Consider the following 16039-nt stretch of genomic DNA (forward strand, 5'->3'; position numbering starts at 1 on the left):
AAAAAAAAAAAAAAAAAAAAGTTATATTTCTAAAACCTACTGGTTGAATTTAGGACCTCAAAACGTTACTTGTGTGTGTGACCTTTGTTCTTGCTCCATGGTTCTGACAACCTTCCTCCTTTTTTTTTTTTTTTTTTTTGGTAAACTCAGGAAAAAAATTATCATTTTAAGGTTAAAAGAAAAAATTAAACAATTTACCAGATTTCAAAATGTAGTTACTTCTTTTTTTTTTTTTTTTTTTGAAATGGAGTCTCACTCTGTCGCCCAGGCTGGAGTGCAGTGGCGCAATCTCGGCTCACCGCAACCTCCGCCTCCCGGGTTCAAGCAATTCTCTGCCTCAGCCTCCCAAGTAGCTGGGATTACAGGCACCCGCCACCACGCCAGACTACTTTTTTGTATTTTTAGTAGAGACACAGGGTGTCACCATCTTGGCTGGGCGAGTCTCGAACTCCTGACCTGGGGTGATCCATCCACCTCGGCCTCCCAAAGTGCTGGGATTACAGGCGTGAGCCACCACACCTGGCCTGCAGTTACTTCTTTTAACCTCAAAGATATTTTGAAAATAGACCTCAATTTACTATGCCTGAATTTAAAAAACCTTAATATTGTATTTGAAAATAGTGAATAGTGACCATTGCCACCAAGTAGAGTGATAGTGGTAAGTAAAACACTAATCTTTGATATAAGGGTGATGACTAATAAATTGAATAAATTGATATATTTTAACGACTTTATTGAGCAAAACTGACAGGACAAATTGCATATATTTATAGTGTACAATTTGATAAATTTGACAAAAATACCTACTTAAAAAAATGTCAGTACAATCAAGATAAGGAACATATCCATCACCTTCAAGAGTATTCTCAAGGCCAGGCATAGTGGCTCAGGCCTGTAATCCCAACACTTTGGGTGGCTGAGGCAGGAGGATTGCTTGAGCCCAGGAGTTCCAGACCAGCCTGGGCAACATAGAAATCTTTCTTCATCTCTACACAAAATAAAATAACATTAGCTGGGTGTGATGGCGCCTGCCTGTAATCCTAGCTACTTGGGAGGCTGAGGCAGGAGGATTGCTTGAGCTGGGGGGTTGAGTCTTCAATGAGCTGTGATTGTGCTACTGTACTCCAGCCTGGTGACAGAAATGAGTCTCTTGTCTCAAAAAAGAGTATACTTGGCCAGGTGCAGTGGCTCACACCCGTAAGCCCAACACACTGGGGGGCCGAGGCAGGAGGACTGCTTGAGTCCAGAAGTTCAAGACCAGCCTGCGCAACATGGTAAAACCCTGTCTCTACAAAAAAATAAAAAAATTAGCCAGGTGTGGTGTTGTGTACCCTTAGTCCCCACTACTTGGGAGACTAAGGTGGGAGACTCACCCAAAGCCTGGAGATTGAGGCTGCAGTGAGCCAAGATCACACTACTGTACTCTAGCCTGGGCATCGGCAGTATCCTTATGACTTTTTGTAATCCCTTCTTTTGCTCATTACTACCCTCTCTGTATCCCTAGGAAACCATTGTTTCCTTTCTGTTGCTTAAGATTAGTTTTTATTTTCTAGAATTTTATAAAAATGGAATTGTATATATGCTTTATTTTGGCACGGGGCATCTCCTTACACTCAGCGTAATTATTTTGAGATTCATCTATGTTGTTACGTGTTCATAGTTTTTTATTATTGAATAGTATTACATTTTATGAATATACCATGATTTTTTTAACCCGTTTACCCTTTGATGGACATTTGGATTGTTTTCACTTTTTGACTATTATGAATAAAGCTGCTATGAGCATTCATGTACAAGTTGGAGAGAGAGATGCTGTCTTTTCTCTTGTATTAATGCATAGGAGTGCAATAGCTAGATGTGATAGGGAAATATTTTTTCCCAGTTGGTGGCTTATCTTCATTCTTTAAACAGTGTGCTTCAAAGAGCAGTTTCTGTTCACAGACAACATGTCTATGTAGAAAATCCTAGACTCTTCAAAAAAGCTCTAGTGAATAAGTGAATTCAGCAGAGTTGTAGCTTAGAAGGTCAATATACAACAGTAAATTGTATTTCTATATACTAATAATGAGCAGTTAGAAACTAAAGTGAAAAATTCCCATCTCAATAGCACTAAAAACCATGAAATACTTAAGTATTAACTTTTCAAATGGTGTGTAATATTTGTATGTTGAAAATTATGAAACACTGATTATATCATGTTCATGGATTAGAAGACTCAGTATTAAGATATCTACTCTTCTCAAACTGATCTATAGATTCAGTGCATTTCTAGTCCAAATCTCAGAGGATTTCTTATAGAAACTAATGAGCTGATTCTAAAATCAATATGGAAAACCAAAGGAACTAGAAAAGCTAAAACAATTTTGAAAAAGAATAACAAAGTTGGAAGATTCACACTACCTGATTTCAACTTAGTTTAAAGCTACAATAACCAAGACTGTGGTATTGGAGAAAAGATAGACATACAGATCAATTGAGCAAAATAGAGAATCTAGTCACACAAAAATTGTCAATTCATTTTGAAAAAGTTTAAGGGCAGTTCAACAGAGGATAGTCTGGAACAGTTGAATATTCATATGCAAAGAAAAAACAGAATCTTTGTTTTATTTGGGCACCAAGTATCCACTGTTGGACACTGGGCTGTCCCTTGCCCAGGAATTTATATGAATATTGGGACAAGTGACATGAATCCACCAGTGGATATTAAATAAAGTTTAATCACACAGTAAACAGCAAAAGGATTCCTCAAGGTCAAGGACTTAGGTTTAGTCCAGAATGAAGCAAGAGTGAAATGGGGTGGGTGGCTTTGGTTTTTATTGTGACCAGAAGGTGGAACTTGTTTGATGGTCCCCATGTGTGGTATTTACATGGTTTCAACTTCACACCAATACCAAGGGAGGGAATACTGGTATGGGTGGTATTTACATGGTTTCAACTTCACACCAATACCAAGGGAGGGGGTACCTGGGCTTTCTTACAGACTTACCCAGATGTGGGACAAAAGGGAGAGAGGTGTGGGTGGGACTTGAAAGCAATCTGCACTCAAACATCAAAATGAAATCTTTTTCTTTATTAGAGCCTCAATCTGTACTTCACACTCTATGCAAAAATTAGTTCAAAATGGTTCATAGGCCAGGTCTGGTCGCACACATTTGTAATCCCAGCATTTTGGGAGGTTGAGGCAGGAGGATTGCTTGAGCCTAGGAGTTTGAGACTAGCCTTGGTAATAGAGTGAGACCCATTTCTATTTAAAAAAAGGTTCATAGATTGTGAAGTAAAATGTACGGCTATAAAATATTTGAAAGAAAACATAGGACAAAAATATTTTTGACCATGGGTCAGGCAGAGATTTCTTGGACATGATACCAAGAACATGATTCATAAATGAACAAACTGATAAATTAGACTTCATCAAAATTAAGAACTGCTATTCCAAACACACTGTTGAGAGAATAAAAAGACTTCACAGACTGGGAGAAAATATTCCCCATCACATATCTGACAAAAAATAGACTGTATAAGGAACTCAAAGCTGGGCACGGCGGCTCACGTCTGTAATCCCAGCATTTTGGGAGGCCAAGACTGGAGGATTGCTTGAAAGTCCAGGAGTTTGAGACCAGCCTGGGCAACATGGCGAGACCCCATCTCTATTAAAATAAATAAGTAAACAACCTAATTAAAAAGAGCAAAAGATTTGAGTAGACACTATGCAGGAAGGTGTATGAACAGCTGATAAACACCCCAAAAGGTGTTAAACATAGGCCAGGCATGGTGGCTCGTGCCTGTAATCCCAGCACTTTGAGAGGCTGAGGTGGGTGGATCACCTGAGGTCAGGAGTTGAAGACTAGCCCGGCCAACATAGCGAAACCCTGTCTCTACTAAAAATACAAAATTAGTCAGGTGTGGTGGCACGTGCCTGTAATCCCAGCTACCCAGGAGGCTGAGACACGAGAATCACTTGAACCCAGGAGGCGGAGGTTGCAGTGAGACAAGATTGTGCCACTGCATTCCAGCCTGGGTGACAGAGTGAGACTCTGTCTCAAAAAAAAAAAAAAAAAGGCATTAAACATCATTAGTAATTATGGAATTGCAAATTAAACCCATAATGAGATACTACTATATGCCTACTGTGAAAATTAAGATATTAAGAGAAACTAAGGAAAAAATGGCAATACAAAATGCCGGTAAGAATGGGAGCAATGGAAGCTTTCATCCTTTGCTGTTGGGAGGGCAAATGGTGTAGCTACTTTGGAGAAACGTTTGGCAGTTTTTTATGAAGGTAAATATACACTTGTCATATGATCCAACATTCCCTGTCCTAGGTATTTACCCAAGTGAAATGAGAACTTAAGTTGATTTCCTTTTTTTTTTTTTTTTTTTTTTGAGATGCAGTCTCACTCTTTTGCCCAGGCTGGAGTGCAGTGACACAATCTCGGCTCACTGCAACTTCCGCCTCGTGGGTTCAAGCAATTCTCCTGCCTCAGCCTCCCAAGTAGCTGGGATTTACAGGCATGTGCCACCACACCTGGCTAATTTTTGTATTTTTAGTAGAGATGGGGTTTCACTATGTTGGCCAGGTTGGTCTTGAACTCCTGACCTCAAGTGATCTGCCTGCCTCGGCCTCCCAAAGTGCCAGGATTATAGGCGTGAGCCACTGCTCCCAGCCTGTTTTCTTTATAATTTTTTTAAAACAGCTTTATTGAGTAATAATTCATGTACCATACAATTTTCCCTTTGAAGTATACATTTCAGTGGCTTTTAATATATTCACAGTTGTTACCACAACAATCAATTTTAAAACATTTATATCACTTCAAAAAGAAACCCCAGACCCAGTAGCAGTCACTCCCATTGTCCCTTGCCTAACCCTGGGCAACCACTAATCTACTTTTTGTCTCTAGAGATTATTATTATTATTATTATTATTATTATTTTTTTTTTTTTTTTTTGAGACGGAGTCTCGCTCTGTCGCCCAGGCTGGAGTGCAGTGGCGCAGTCTCGGCTCACTGCAAGCTCCGCCTCCCGGGTTCACGCCATTCTCCTGCCTCAGCCTCTCCAAGTAGCTGGGACTACAGGCGCCCGCCACTAGGCCTGGCTAATTTTTTTTGTATTTTTAGTAGAGACGGGGTTTCACCGTGGTCTCGATCTCCTGACCTCGTGATCCGCCCGCCTCGGCCTCCCACAGTGCTGGGATTACAAGCGTAAGCCACCATGCCCGGCCGAGATTATTTTACTTAGTGTTTTCAAGGTTCATTTGTGTTATAACATATATCAGTACTTCATTTCTGTTTATAGCCAAATAATATTCCATTGTACAGATAGACCACACTTTGTTTACCCACTAATGGATATTTGGGTTATTTCCACCCTTTTGGCTATTATGAATAATGCTGCTGCCATGAACATTCATGCAAAAGTTTTTGCCTGGACATGTGTTCTCATTTCTTTTGGGTATAGACCTATGAGTGAAATATCTGGGCCATATGGTTACTCTGTTCAGCTTTTTTGACGAACTAAACTGTTTTCCAGACCAACTGCCTCATTTTACATTTTTACCAGCAATGTTTCAGAGTTCCAGTTTCTCTGTGTCCTTGTCAATACTTGTAATTGTGTGTCACTTTTTGTTTTAAAGAGGTGAAGTCTCACTATGTTGCCCAGGTTGGAGTACAGTGGCCATTCACAGGTGCAATCGTAGTGCAGTTATATGCTCAAACTCCTAGACTCCAGTGATCCTCCTGCCTCAGTCTCCCAAGTAGATGGAAGTACAGGCGTATGCCACTGTACCCAGCTAGTCATTTTTTACTGTAGCCATCAAAGTGGCAGTGAAGTGGTATCTCATTGTGGAATTGATTTGCATTTTCATAGTGATGAATGATGTTGAACATCTTTTCATGTACTTGCCTCTTTGGAGAAACGTCTATTCAAATCCTTTGCCCATTAAAAAAAATTACTGGTCGGGTGCGATGGGTCACGCCTGTAATCCCAGCACTTTGGGAGGCTGAGGTGGGCAGATCACCTGAGGTTGGGAGTTCAAGACCAGCCTGACCAACGTGGAGAAATCCCGTCTCTACTAAAAATACAAAATTAGCCAGTCGTGGTGGCATATGCCTGTAACCCCAGCTACTTGGGAGGCTGAGGCAGGAGAATTGCTTGAACCCAGGAGGTGGAGGTTGCAGTGAGCTGAGATTGTGCCATTGCACTCCAGCCTGGGCAACAAGAGCAAAACTCTGTCTCAAAAAAAAAAAAAAAATTATTGAGTTCTAAGTTCTTTATATATTTGGATACTAAACCTGATACTATTGGAAACGTGATTCGCTAATACTTTTTTACGTTGTCTTTGCTTTCTTGAAGCACAGCAGTTTTAGATTTTGGCAAAGTTCAATTTATTTATTTCTTTGGCTTCTTGTGCTTTAGGTGTCATATCTAAGAAACTATTGCCTAGGCGTTATGATTAATTGCCTAATCCAAAGTTATGAAGATAATTTTTTTTTTAGATGAGATGGACTCACTCTGTCACCCAGGCTAGAGTGCAGTGGCACAATCATGGCTTATAGTACCCTCTGCCTCCTGGGCTCAAGCAATCCTTCCACCTCAGCCTCCTGAGTTGCTGAGACTATAGGAGCATGCCACCATGCCCGGCTAATTTTTGTATTTTTTGTAAAGACTGGGTTTCACCATATTGCCAAGGCTGGTCTCGAACTCTTGAGCTCAAGTGATCCTTCCATCTCGGCCTCCCAAAGTGCTGGGATTACACCTCGGTGGCATGAGCCACCAAGCCTGGCCAGTTTATTGTCTTAAACTTCAAAATGGTCTTAAAGTGTTAATTTTAGGGTAAATTTAAAGTTTTCTTGTTTATTCCCAGGTAATTAAGTGTTGCTGTTGCAAATGAGCTTTTTAAAATTGTTTCCTGTGATTGATTATTCTTTGTATATAACGGTCATTTTCTAAGAGAATGCCAGTTTTTTTCCCCAAATGGTCATTTTTCAAGTAGTATAACTGCTGTATAAAATTCAGTCTTGGGCTGGGCATGGTGGCTCACATCTGTAATCCCAGCACATTGGGAGGCTCAGGCGGGAAGACTGCTTGAGTCCAGGAGTTGGAGACCAGCCTGGGCAACATGAGGAGATCCCAACTCTACAAGAAATAAGAGAAATTTAAAAAATTGGCCAATCATGGTGGCACAAGCCTGTAGTCCAAGCTACTCAGGAAGCTGAGGTGGAAGGATCACTTGAGCCCTGGAGGTGGAGGCTGTAGTCAGCTATGATTGCTCCACTGCACTCCAGACTGGGCAACAAAGCCAGACCCCCGAAACGATACAGTTAGTCTTGAATGAAGTTTCATGAAAACTTCTGAATTTGGAATTGTTTGCCTTACTTCACTTCATAATTTATATTTAAGTTTAAGAAATCTAAAATGCATATTGTACAAACAAAACTTTTAAACTTTTTACTTGTATCCTTAGGGTGGTGGAAAAAACCAAAGCTGTCTTATCAGAACTTCTTGTTTAAATCAAAAATAGGTGAAATTTGTTTGGGAACAAAAGGAATTGATGGTAGTATTATGCCAGCTAGAAGCAGAGCTGTGGAATTCATCATTTGGGATTTTGCTAACTCTATGATTTATCTATTTACTTAAACTTTGTTTTTTTGTTAGCTTACTTGTTTATTTACAGAAACAGAATTTTTTAAAATTAAAAATAATGTTTATCAAAGAAGTGTAGATGTTGAGGGAAGAGAAAAACAACTGTGATTCCACCTTTCATTTAACATTTTTTGAGTTCTTTTAATTACCGTATTAAATTTTAAAAACCTATTACATATGTAGGCAAATATATTCTTTTTTTTTTGAGACCAAGTTCCACTGTGTCACTTGAACTTTATTTTATGTAGTTCAGGCATTCAGAACTGCTAGAACTTTGAATAGCCATTTGGTTAGGGATAAGTATCATGCTGTATGGGGATGAATTAAAGGTAGAATAGAGTGCCAGAAAAAGGTAAAAGGGGGCAGTTTCTTGAAGAAAGAGAAAAGGGGTGGAGGAGGTGTCATAAGCAAAACAGAAGTGTGTGTTTTTGAAATTATCTCATCTTAACGTTCTTTCTGACAGGAAAGACTTGGGACTTCGGAAGAACTTGCAAAAGACAGCCTGTGTAGCACTTTCAGTTAAGGGCAATGTCTTAACTTAGAGCTGACTTCTAATATGAATCTTAAAATGCTTTTCATTTGGAATTATGCCAATAAGTGCTACAATACTGCTGAGTACAGTTCACTACCCTAGTACAGAAAGTGAGGGAAAGAAGCTAGCATGATTTCTGAATTTGTGATAGAAAAGTTGGTCATAGCATTAAAGTATTTGTCCATCAGATTGTAAGTACTAGACGTGTAGCTCACTCTCTTTTAAGAACAGAAGTATGACTGGAATTCATGGAGTTAAGTAAAAACAATGGCAATTTGCAGAGGGATTATAAGGAAGAACAGAAATATAACTAATTCTATTAGTAATTACTCTTACTTGTCTTGGAAGATACATCCTGTTAAAATGGAAAAGACATGCCAAGTTATGACACAGAGCACATTATAATGGCCTGATTTAGGAGCCTGAATTTGTGGTGTTCTTTTGTGTTGACCATGAAAACTGTCAGAAACATTAAAGTCTGAAACAGATTTCAGGAGGACCAACAGTTGAATAAGGGATCTGTATGAGGAAAAATAAAGTTGGAGCCTTCTAAAAGAAGGTTTGGAACAAGTGTCGAAGGTTAAAAGAACCCCTGTGGAAAATTTTAAGTGTCAGAGAGAGTTTAGTTTAGAATATCAAGCATTCTTGGCTGGACCAAGTGCAATGGTGTTTACAACTAATTGATCACAACGAGTTACAGGTTTCTTTGTTCTTTCTGCACTCCCATTGCTTTACTTGACTAGCTTAAAAAAAGAGAATATCAAGCACTCTTTAGTCTGCCTTATTAATTTTTGAATGATTTGTCTGGGAGATACAAACTTTTGAAAATGTTACAACTTTTTCTTGGAAGAAAAATATTTGACCAAAACGCTAATAGAATTATTTACCAGATGCCCTGTCCTAGTAATTCACTGAATAACTTGTACTTAAAATTCAATGACTTCTCATAACTCAATGTAAATATAGATGCTCCTTGACTTATGATGGGGCTGTGTCCTGATAAACCACCTGTAAGTTGAAAATACTGTAAGATGAACATCATAGCTTAGCCTAGCACACCTTAAATGTGCTCAAAACAGAACACTTAAATTAACCTACAGTTGGGCAAGAGCATCTAACAAAGCCTATTTTATAACAAAGTGTTGAATAGCTCATGTAATTTATTGAATATTGTACTGAAAGTGAACCACAGAATGGTTGTGGGGTCAAAGTATGTTTTGTTTTTGTTTTTGTTTTGAGATGGAGTCTCGCTCTGTTGCCCAGGCTGGAGTGCGGTGGCGCCATCTTGGCTCACTGTAAACTCCACCTCCCAGGTTCAGGCGATTCTTCTGCCTCAGCCTCCTGAGTTACTGGAATTAGAGGCGCACGCTACCGTGCCCGTAGTAGAGACAGGGTTTCACCTTGTTTGTTGGGCTGGTCTTGAACTCCTGACCTCATGATCCGTCGGCCATGGCCTCCCAGAGTGCTGGGATTACAGGCGTGAGCCACTGTGCCCGGCCCAAAGTATGTTTTTTATTGAGTGGTATATCACTTTTGCACCATCATAAAGTTGAAAAATCCTAAGTCAAACTGTCCTATGTTGGGGATCATTTGTATTTACTATATGGTAGAACTTTTAAGATTTGTTCCCAGACCTGTTGAGTCTGTGGGATTGGACTTCCTTGGAATAAGAACTGTAGGAAAGCTTTGTGTTTGGATGAATGTAAACTTCACATTTATTTTTATCCAGGCCTACCTGAGAATGTTTTCTGGTAGGATTTCTTCCATACTGCTTTTTTTCTTATATTTGAAAAAATATAATATGCTACCAAACATTATGAGTAATATACATGTATGTTACAAAAATTATATAATAAACACTTTTGAACCTATCATCTAACCAATAACCTAAATATTATCAATAACTTATTCATACTGTTACAGCACCAAGTTTTATTCCAGTGTAAGTTTATCTTTGGATCTTTGACTCTTCTTGGGTTTTCTTTTCTTTCTTCCTCCTATTCCTCCTCCCTCCCTCTTCTTTGTCTTTTTAAAAATTAAGACAAGTCTTTTCAGGGATGCTATCTGAGATTAGTCTTTCTTTTAAAGGAGATTGCATCCATTTTGACCCATTAATTTCTTTTTCAAGCTTGTTTGAAGATTTAGAACAGGAGGCATTTATATTTTATAATTTTTGATAAAGTCATAATGTCTTTTGGGATACTTGAGTCTTAAATGTTCTATAATGATTCTCTTTGCAAGCTGCTTTCTGAATGAAGGTAGAATGAATAGAAGTGAGACACCATAAGGAAACCATTGTTTGTTTTGTTTTTGTTTTTGAGATGGAGTCTCGCTAAATTGCCCAGGCTGGAGTGCAGTGGCACAATCTCAGCTTACTGCAACCTCCACCTCCTGGGTTCAAGCGATTCTCCTGCCTCAGCCTCCTGAGTAGCTGGGACTAGAGCTGTGTGCCAACATGCCTGGCTAATTTTTTGTATTTTTAGTAGAGACGGGGTTTCACTGTGTTAGCCAGGCTGGTCTCAAACTCCTGACCTCAAGCAATCTGCCTGCCCGCTTCTGCCTCCCAAAGTACTGGGATTACAGGCGTGAGCCACCGTGCCTGGCTAGAAACCATTGTTTAAAAAAAAACCTGTGATTGATATGTTTGGCTATTAACATGTCACTTAAAGTTTCTGAATGAATGTGGATGAATGAGACATAGTACTAAAACAGATTAGAGAACCATTCCCTAGAGTAATTAGACATTCAGTTATACTTTTACATAAGATAAATTGAAGTAAAATCTATTTTAAATGCAGAGGTGATTTCATAGGGTTGTTTGCTGTATCCAGTGGTTCTCAGACTGTGATCCCCCAGCCAGCACTATCAGCATTGCCTGGAAACTTGTGCAAATTATCTCGACTTTTCAGACCTTTAGGTGATTCTAATAGAGCTAAAGTTTGAGAAGCACTGCCATATAGGTCTATCTTCATTTTTATTATCTAGCTTGGGTAGGCATGTTAGTTTGGAATAATGTTGTATGGGTCTGAACTTCCTATTGTAAGTGACAGAAATCCAACTTGAATTAGCTTAAGCAAAAAGGAATTTAAAGGCTTTCTTAGGTGGGCTGGGAGATTATTGTAGTAGCTTACAGATTCAAAGCAATAGTTGCAAAGAATCAGGGCCCTGGGGGGTTGAAACTACTTGTCTCTGTATGACTTTGTCCTGTTTATAGATCCTAGACAAGTGAGAAAGATGGTCACAGGAGAGCCCCAAGTTCATATCCTCTGAGCTTAGCAACTCCAGAAAGAGCTGCTTTCTACCATTCACAAGGCCATCCCTCAACCATTATGTTAATGAGAATGAAAGTCAATGATTGACCTAGTCTGGGTCTTATATCTAAGTGTAGGAGGAAATAGAATGGGAAAGTGTGCTACTTCGGCAGCCTAGTTCACTGCTAGATAATAGGGTTGCTTTCAAAGTATCTTTATTTTTATTTTCACTGTTATTTATTTATTTATTTATTTATTTATTTATTTATTTATTTATTTATTTTGAGACGAAGTCTCACTCTTGTGTCCCAGGCTGGAGCGCAATGGCGAGATCTCGGCTCACTGCAGCCTCCACCTCCTGGGTTCAAGCGATTCTCCTGCCCCAGCCTCCTGAGTAGCTGGGATTACAGGCATCTGCCACCATGCCTGGCTAATTTTTGTATTTTTGGTAGAGACGGGGTTTCACCATGTTGGCCAGGCTGGTCTCGAACTCCTCACCTCAGGTGATCCGTCCACCTCGGCCTCCCAAAGTGCTGGGATTACAGGCGTGAGCCACCACTCCTGGCCTTACTGTTATTTTTATGGGTATAGAGTCTCTGTCACCCAGGCTAGAGTGCGGTAGCACATTCATGGCCCGCTGCAGCCTCTACCTCCCAGGCTCAAGTGATCCTGCAGCCTCAAACTGGACTACTACCACACCTGGCTATTTTTACAAATTTTTTATAGAGTTGGGGTCTGCTTGTGTTGCCTGGGCTGGTTTCGAACTCCTGGCCTCCAGTGATCCTCCCACCTTAGCCTCCCAAAGTGTTGGGATTACAGGCATGAGCCACTGCACCCAGTTTAGGCTTAAGTATCTTTGAAAAAGAGAAAGTGAAATGTAGAGGCTTATAGAACTAGAAAATGGAACACGCTCAGAACCTTATATTATTTGTTAGCTACTCTTTTGTTAGAGAGTAATTAACTACTTCTTAAAAAGTTTAGGGTATCTTAATATGAGAGTGAATGTTTAGGTTTATTATTTTGTACGAAGTTAATTTTTTTTGCCACTATAAAAATGTATTATAGGAGGTCTGGAAAATACAGAGATATAAAAGAAAATTACCAGCCAGGCACGGTGGCTCACGCCTGTAATCCCAGCAACTTTGGGAAGCCGAGGCAGGCAGATCACCTGAGGTCAGGAGTTCGAGACCAGCCTGGCCAACGTGGCAAAACCCCGTCTCTACTAAAAATATAAAAATTAGCCGGGCGTGTTGGCAGGTGCCTATAATCCCAGCTACTTGGGAGGCTGAAGCAGGAGAATCGCTTGAACCCAGGAGGCGGAGGTTGCAGTGAGCTGAGATTGGCTACTACACTCCAGCCTGGGCAACAAAATGAGACTCTGTCTCAAAAAAAAAAAAAAAAAAATTACCTACTGTTTTGCTAACCAGTAACTGTGCTAACCATAGTTATGCTAACCATAACTATGCAAGAACATATGTTCTTGCATAGTTATGACCATATTATGATAATTTTTTCTTTGTTTTGACCAGTGTTAATTTATTTATAACTTTGTGTTGGGGTAATGAAAACATAATCTTAGTCAATATAGATTCCACCAAGGTTGTATGATAATTTTTAAATCTTGTTTTTTCATTTAACTCTACAAGTTAAAGGATGTGTTCATTTTAAGTTTCTTCGCATATAACAACATAAATAATTTTGCTTGTTAATTGTTCACTTGATGGGCAAAAATGGTTTCTTATTTTATGTCATTAAATATTAATAAGTTTGAGCATTTTTTGTTGAGCTAACTACTTTTCCTTTTTGTGAGTTCCAAGTTCTTTATCTACTTGTCTATTAATATCTTAGTGGTTTTCTTGTTGATTTGTATGAGCTCCTTAAAAGTGCTCTATTTTCTTTAAATGGTTTTCTAGTTTGAGTTTTAAAGGTTTTTTTTTTTTTGACACATAAGCTTATTTTGTGTATTCAAATTCCATCTGGCTTTTGATAGGTTGTTTTCTTTCTCTCTCTCTCTCTTTTTTTTTTTTTTTTTTTGAGATGGGGTCTCACTTTATTGCCCAGGCTGGAGAGCAGTGACAAGATCATGGCTCACTGCAGCATCAACTTCCTGGTCTCAAGTGATCCTCCTACGTTAGCCTCCCAAGTAGCTGGGACCACAGGTGTATGCCACCACACCCAGCTAATTTTTTTATTTTTTATTTTTGTAGAGATGAGGTCTTGCTGTGTTGCCCAGTCTGGTCTCAAACTCCTGAGGTCAAGCGATCCTCTTGCCTTGGCCTCACAAAGTAGGGGGATTACAGGTGTGAACCACTGTGCCTGGGCATTTTCTTTCTTTTTTTTTTTTTTTTTGGGGACAGAGTCTTGCTGTCACCCAGGCTGGAGTGCAATGATGCTATCTCGGCTCACTGCAGGCTCCGTCCCCCGGGGTTTATGCCATTCTCCTGCCTCAGCCTCCTGAGTAGCTGGGACTACAGGTGCCCGCCACCTCGCCTGGCTAATTTTTTGTATTTTTAGTAGAGACGGGGTTTCACTGCGTTAGCCAGGATGGTCTCGATCTCCTGACCTCGTGATCCGCCCGCCTCGGCCTCCCAAAGTGCTGGGATTACAGGCATGAGCCACCGCACCCGGCCAGCCGGGGCATTTTCTTATTTTTAAGTTTAGAAATTCTCTGCTTTTAGAGATCTGATAACTATTCTGTTGTTGCTTTTTGTTTTACTTTGTTTTGTTGATTATGACTATTTAATCCATCTAGATTGAAACATGATGTAAGGTAAAGATATTTATTGAAACATTGAAACTATTGAAACATGATGTAAGGTAAAGATATTTATTTTTTCTACGATTGTTTTGAATTTTTATGTAGGCTCTGTCATTCTTAAAATATTTTCAAGGTATTTAAAGAAAAACACCATCTTAAGCTGCTTTTTAGTTATTTCTGTAGGCTAATGGTTTTTAATTCCTTGGGAGATTTAAGGACAGTGAGAGATGACAAAAAAACTTTAGTGACAATATATTTTAGCAATGGCAAAATAACCTCTTTTCTGACAAATCTAAACTCTCATCAGAGTTAAAAGTTTAGACAACATTTGTGATTAGCCTTCTGTTAGTACAGTGAAAGCATCTGTATTTTCTGCAAATAGCATTTATCAATGAAGAACATTAGAATAGAAGTCTGTTTAAACAAAAAATTCTAGACTCTTCAGACAGCTCAGGCTTTTCAAAAAGCCTTGTGCTTTGGCAGGAGCCCAGGAGAGGAAGTGTCTACATCTGCTACATTCTAGAAGCCTTCCCCAAGTCACTGTAAGGTAGCCAAAAGAGCAGTGTATTTCATTACTGTGTGGTTCTGGAAGTATCTGGAAGTTTGCAGCAAACTCGAGGGAGGAGACTAAGGAGTACTTCCAGTTTTTGTGGTGATCTAATTTTATTGAGATTCAAGTTACGGGGCAGTGGGGTTATTTTTTAGCTCCTGTAGAACGGGGAGCTTTCAATTTGAACTTGAGCCTTTTGGTTTAGCTCATGTCACATAGGAAGACGAGTCAGAGGGGCCTGCACAAAGAGCAACAGGTTGACAAGTCAGGGTAACCAGTGGGAGCCTGTTACTGGGGCAAACTGTACTGTAATGGTAACTTATTCTCCTGTAAGATAATAAGAAAGACAAAGTTCATGTTTGTAGGGGAGAAGGAGCAAGAGAAGAGTGCTAGCAGGGCATCTGGGAAAGTGAGGTAAAGCCTTTCTGTTGGTTAGTTTATATCCTCATCTGCCATGAAGAATCCTCACTAGAAAAGACAGTGCTACCATGGATATACAGCAAAAACACAAATGGGCTTTGCTGCTAGGTTAAAAAAAGAAAAGAGGCCACAGACATGTCTTAGGCTGTTTTTTTTTGCATAGAACACAGTTGATAAGAGAAACAGAACGGAAGTCTGTGTCCTTTGAGAGAAAATACTAGTTTAAATGGACATGGCTATTTATTCATTTTGGATTCTCTGCAACTTAAAAAAAAAAAAAGACAGGCACAGCGGTACAGACATGTATTTCCAGCTACTCAGGAGGCTGAGGTGGGAGGATCATTTGAGCCCAGGAGTTTGAGTTCAACTTGGACAACATAGCAAGACCGCTGTCTCTTGAAAAACCAAACCGAGTCAAACCAAGAGAACAGTGTCATTGCAATATAATTCATATACCTTATAATTCACCCATTTAGTATTCATGATTCAATGGTTTTTAGTACTTTCACAGAGTCATTCTACCATCAGTCACCACAGTCAATTTTATTTCATTTATTCATTTGTTTTTTAGAGATGGGGTCTTGCTATATTGCCCAAGCTGGCTTTGAACTCCTGGATTCAAGTGATCCTCCTGCCTCAGCCTCCCAAGTAGCTGGGACTCCAGGCACCTGCCACTGTGCCTGGCCAGTCGATTTTAGAACATTTTATTGCCCCCAAATCGACAATCTTTGATTGAATTTATTTTAAAAAGTTAAGCTATATAGGAAAAAGATGGGCCGGGTGCCATGGCTCATGCCTGTACTGTAACCCTAAAACTTTGGGAGGATGAGGTGGGTGGATCACTTGAGGTCAGGAGTTTTGAGACTGTCTCAAAAAAAAAAAAAAAA

At 39.6% G+C, this 16039-nt stretch overlaps 1 protein-coding gene across 2 annotated transcripts in view; it reads left to right on the forward strand.

Annotated features, from left to right (window-relative positions):
• The window catches only part of LOC116463692 (prolyl 4-hydroxylase subunit alpha-1), a 93289-nt gene that overhangs the window by 6024 nt on the left and 71226 nt on the right, over positions 1-16039 (forward strand). The gene's annotated exons all lie outside the window — the stretch shown is intronic.

Source organism: Hylobates moloch, unplaced genomic scaffold (genome assembly GCF_009828535.3).
Source record: "Hylobates moloch isolate HMO894 unplaced genomic scaffold, HMol_V3 SCAFFOLD_53, whole genome shotgun sequence".
In the NCBI taxonomy this organism is placed as follows: Eukaryota; Metazoa; Chordata; class Mammalia; order Primates; family Hylobatidae; genus Hylobates; species Hylobates moloch.